The sequence below is a fragment of the Labeo rohita genome, unplaced genomic scaffold, assembly GCF_022985175.1.
Source record: "Labeo rohita strain BAU-BD-2019 unplaced genomic scaffold, IGBB_LRoh.1.0 scaffold_1912, whole genome shotgun sequence".
Classification (NCBI taxonomy): Eukaryota; Metazoa; Chordata; class Actinopteri; order Cypriniformes; family Cyprinidae; genus Labeo; species Labeo rohita.
In genome coordinates, this window is record NW_026128124.1 from 4,575 (window position 1) to 10,000 (window position 5,426).

Here is a 5,426-nt window from a genome sequence, read left to right on the forward strand (position 1 = left end):
TCGATTAAATTTCATATTCGAAAACACATTAAATCTGACAACAACAGTCTTATAAGATTTATTTCTTATGTTCAAATACATTTAAAAAAGCTTTTTAATGCTAGACCATCCAATACACATGCGCAGTCATGAGCACGAGTTTTCAAACACTGCCTGTTTCTATAGGAACCGGAGCTTCTAACGGTCGCTGCAGTGACGTAATGAATTTACTAATCAACGACTGGCTCTTTCATTTAGAAGGCGGTACTTATTCGCCTTTACGGACACGTATGATGAGCACAAAACAAGTCTGAACTGGTCGCCATTTTGTGAGGGTCATTCATTCGCGGTTCAATCAGTTATGGGGTGATTCTTGAATGATGTCTGTGTCTGTGCAACCAGAGTCGGTTTATTGTGTGTATTTAAATTGTGATGAAAGTCAGCATTTGATCGTCGTTATTCGCGGACGCACAAAACAACTTTGAACACACACATCACAAGAAACGGTAAGAGCCAGTGTTTTATTTTCATATTTAATGTTAAGTGTTAGCTTCGTTTAATTACCATTATTTAAAATAGAATATTTAGTCACCATAAAATGTATATCTCACCGATTATTTTTGCTATAGTATTTACAGTAAATTGGTGTAATACTGAGTGATTGTTTTGAGGTAATAATAATATATATATATATATATATATATATATATATATATATATATATATATATATTTTTTTTTTTTTTAATTAATTCTAAGGCATCTTTTAATCTTGCAAATTATTATTTTGTATGTTCCAATCGATTTCTAATGTTCCCGCCCAAAATCCATCTGTAGTGTCGTCCTAACATTAAAACTGGTTGTGGACGCCATGCTTTCCTGAGAGGGTCCTTCGCGGCAGTTTGGTCGGTTAACGGTAAGTTCAGTTGATTTTGAAAATATATGCATGCCTTAATATAATTAGGAGCAGGACTTGCATGACACAAGCCTTAAAGCGTGCAAACAAAATGTTTTCTCTTTTGTGGTTTAGCTATTCCATTTTAATATCAAATACACTCAAAATTGTGTCAAAATGCTCATTAATAGTGCAGTCATGTAAATTAAGTCGGGTTTGTCTTACCTAAACAGTTGTTGAAAACCAAAGTTTGTCAGTTATCTGTGCTTTAGGCTTTAGTGACAGCAGCATAATAATCCTGCTACTGTCTAAATGTTAAAGTATCCTGCAGTCACCAATTCTATTACTTAAAACTCATTATATATTACTAGAATAGTTGTATTTTAACCAGATGAAACCAGATGATGGTTTTAAATCAGTTATTTCTATCTGTGTCAGCTTGAAATATCAGTTTACATTTCCATTCATTTTGCCATTAATTGTAATAATCCAATGAGATTTTTGTTTGCTCTACACAGATCTGATCTCATCATCATCCAGTCTGTCTGGAATGACATGAAGAAACAGAACGAGACAGAATAAATCCAGAAGATCTGTGGCAACGTCTTTAAGATGCTTCAAGAGACCTACCTGCGGAGCTACAGTACTGTTAAAAGTTTTAGACACTTGTGTGAAAATGCTGTAAAATGAGGATGCTGTCAAAAATAATGCCATAAATAGATCTTCTTTATCATTGAACTTCTATTAACTAAATTTAATTAACATTTGGTGTGACTATCCTTTGATTTTAAAGCAGCTTTTGCCCTAGGTGCACTTGTGCTTAGTTTTTCAGGTAGCTTTGCAGGTAGGATTCTTTAGAATCCAGTTCTTCTGGGATTTTAGTCTGTCTCAGTTTTTGTTTCTCTAGTCATTCCAGACAGACCCAATGATGATGAGATCAGATCTTTGTGTGGAGCACTGACTGTTGTCAGACTCACTGGACTATTACAATTACTAATGTAAACTGATATTTCCAACTGACACACTGCAGCAAAAAATAGAAATAACTGACTTAAAACCAATTTTTTTTTTAGCTGCTGAAAATACTTGCGTTCTAATAATTTGGCCACCACTGTATATACATTATATTATATTTTTGTAGGTTTATCACCTAAGCCTCCTTGGAGGCAAAACACCTGGAGATGCCATCCGGATGGTGTTGCGAACAGTTGGAACAAACAGTGTTTGGTGTCAATACAGCATTAAAGGAAGGAATGGGGGAAGAGCTGGACATTGCGGCATGATCATTCGTAAGTATTACATTTTTAACTGACAGAATTAACACAAAGACATTACTCAGACCAAGCATCACCTATTCTTTTAAGAAATATTTCGGTAACACTTTCTATGAATCCCGTATTTATAATACATTATGATGGTATTCTTAAGGCATTATAATGAATGCATAATGCATTATAAAAAACCTTATAATATGTTATATCATCTCTTGAGTATTCATAAGAACAGTTTTAATGTATTATATTTTTTACTTATTTGTGGTTATAGTTTTTATAAGATTTTACTAAACCAAGACTTTGTAAAGGAATGTTAATTAAAAAAAAAATGCTTGTTACTTACATGTTTCTTAAATTATGCCAAACTTCCTTTCTAGAGGCTTGCCAAAAGATGCATCCAAAAGTGCCAGTTAAGGTGTTAGAAGAGTTCATCTTGAAGTATGCTCCCCATCGTGAGTCAAGGGTGAGTCAAAACCCAGAATCATGACAAAAGTAATAAAATAAATGGTTCTACACAAATTGTTTTGTTTAAATAACACATTATCAATTCTAAAGGAAAAAAAACTGCATGACAATTATACACTGTTTCGTTTCATTTTCACGATCATGCTACAAGTTCACAGAAACCAATAGGGGTGCAACAGTTCTCTGTAAAAACCCGAACCGTCCCGTTCTCCTCCCACGGTTCGGTGCGCACCAGGACTGCGGTTCAACTTTAATCTGACAACGCATCAGTAATATGTTTTATATAACAACACGTAAAACAAACAGGGTTCGGCTAATGTGTGTTTCTGTTGATGGATGCGCATTCTGGCTTACCAATACGTTACAACAACAGCGATTAAATAAAAAAACGTGGACAAACCATTCTTGTTCAATGCGAGTGCCGTATGCTGGAATATGAGCAGTCATTTATTCCGCCATCTCGCCGATGCTTATAGCGCTCGTGTGCAGGTGAGACCTGAACAGCACACATTGCTATCTTGATTTCAACTAAACTCATTTAAGCTTTGCCAGTTTCAACATATAAGAGCCATAAGACGCAAACTTGTGCGCAGTGAGAAGTGAGGAGATCTGTGTGTGTGCTCATCGGAAGCGCGCAAATCCGCACCTCAGAACACGCGCACATACTAAGCTCTTTTATTGTGTTTGAATGGACAAATTCACACAAATATTTGTCAAAATTCCCATCTTGGCAAGTATCCTAGCAGACATTGCCGGCTAAAGAAAACAAGCAGTAAGTCATTGATCTGTTCGTGCACGTATAACAACAATGGCGTCTGCATTACCACATCTGATCAAAACACCGAGTAAATCAGTAGGAAACGTATGCAGACTTTGTTCAGAGACCTTCAAAGCATCTAAAACTAACAAATTTAAAAAAATTATCTAAAAAAAAAAAAAAAAAATTCTAAATGCTGGCAAAGGGTCGGCCGGGCTTGGAAAATAATACTTTTCCCAAATCCCGTCGGCAAACAGGCTAAAATATCTCTTTTTGTCTCCACTAAGTGCCTCAAACAAAACTCCTGGACATCTCTTAAAGAGTCTATGCCGTGAACCTCGCATACTTTTGAGAATCCTACGTTTAGCTGATCTTGATAAATGCTCATTGTCACTCATGTAAACACGACAGTTTTTCTTCTGCAATCACACGTCTGCGCTTTGTTTCCCGGCGGACCGAAAATAAACGCGACACTCGCGTCCCCCGGAAATCCGATAAAATTCAACCAATCAGATGACGACTTCGACATTCCTGAAGTGTTTCCAGTTAAGTGTACCATATGCATCAGACGTTTAGCCAACGTTCCGTGGGCGTGACGTCTGAGGCTGAGACTACACCTCACCTGACTGTAGCCCTAGTAATTCTGAAGACCTTGATTAGCTTTTTTTAGGTGTGTTTGATTAGGATTGGAGAGTGGCCCTCCAGCATTCCCCACCCCTGATTAAGGATTACCTAAAATATTTTTAAAAAATGATGTGATGAAAATGTATTATTTGAATGCTTATATTTTTGTAATCTGATGATGCTTCAGAAGACGTTTTTCTTAATGCTGCTGTTGTCTTTAAAAGTAGTGTATGCCAAGTCAAATGAGTTTGGCATCTACAGCATTTTGACAGCATTTACCTTATTTTCTGAGTTTTCATTTTGGGGTGTACTCTTTTACAGTGTTTTCTTGAACCGTCCTATTGTATAACTTTTTTTGTAAACTGGATTTGACTTTTGAGTGATTACATTTTTGTAGCACTTGCAGCACAGATCCTAATAAATGGTTTTGCATAGCCACACTAATGACTTCATAAGCATTTTGTAATAACACAATTTGTAACATCAGCCAATCTGTTTACTTTACAGATGGAGTGTGAAGAGACAGGCCATGGACCACAGTTCCCGCAGTGATAGTTTTTCAGCACCCACACACAATTCAGAAGTTCTCACTGATTAAATGTTAATATGATAGTTTACGTTTACCTGTGAAGTTGTCCTTGTCATGAATATTAAACTAAATGTAAAACTTTTTTTACATGATAGGCAATTTTCACTAATCTGTTTAATCTGTTAATGAGGTTTTTTTTTTGAAAGTGTGCATCTTTATTAATTAAAATACCTGAAATGCCTGCAATGTGCTTGTATCTGGAATGTTGTAATAATGATGTTGAAAGATGATGTTGCAACACTGCTAATCTTAAAATAACATTTTATTAAACTATACTTTGTAAAGTTCCAAATAATTGTTTTTAGAACTTTGTATTTTTAGTAAAATGTGGGTAATGTTGTAGGAATGTTATGCTCACAATAAAATAACGTTCTAGTAACGTTAAGCAAACTGGACATTTTATTGTTCTTGGAATGTTCCAAATAAACGTTCATAGAACGTTATATTTTTAATGAAATTTAGGTTGCAAGAACATTGTAGGAACGTTATGCTAACCATAAAATAACGTTCTAGTAACGTTAAGCAAACTGGACATTTTAACGTTCTTGGAATGTTCCAAATAAACGTTCATAGAACGTTATATTTTTAATGAAATTTAGGTTGCAAGAACATTGTAGGAACGTTATGCTAACCATAAAATAACGTTCTAGTAACGTTAAGCAAACTGGACATTTTAACGTTCTTGGAATGTTCCAAATAAACGTTCATAGAACGTTATATTTTTAATGAAATTTAGGTTGCAAGAACGTTGTAGGAACGTTATGCTAACCATTAAATAACGTTATAGTAACGTTAAACAAACTGGACATTTCCACGTTTTGGAACATTCCAAATAACGTTCCCA

General features: G+C 35.2%; 1 long non-coding RNA gene across 2 annotated transcripts; it reads left to right on the forward strand.

Annotated features, from left to right (window-relative positions):
- Window positions 1-300: 300 nt before the first annotated feature.
- On the forward strand, window positions 301-4,975 carry LOC127159111 (uncharacterized). Of its 2 annotated transcripts, XR_007826356.1 has the most exons (6): window positions 301-485; window positions 816-894; window positions 1,392-1,516; window positions 2,015-2,162; window positions 2,525-2,610; window positions 4,501-4,975. It is a non-coding gene; the product is annotated as an uncharacterized LOC127159111 (long non-coding RNA). The 2 variants fall into 2 exon arrangements; XR_007826357.1 differs by lacking the exon at window positions 1,392-1,516.
- Window positions 4,976-5,426: the final 451 nt, after the last annotated feature.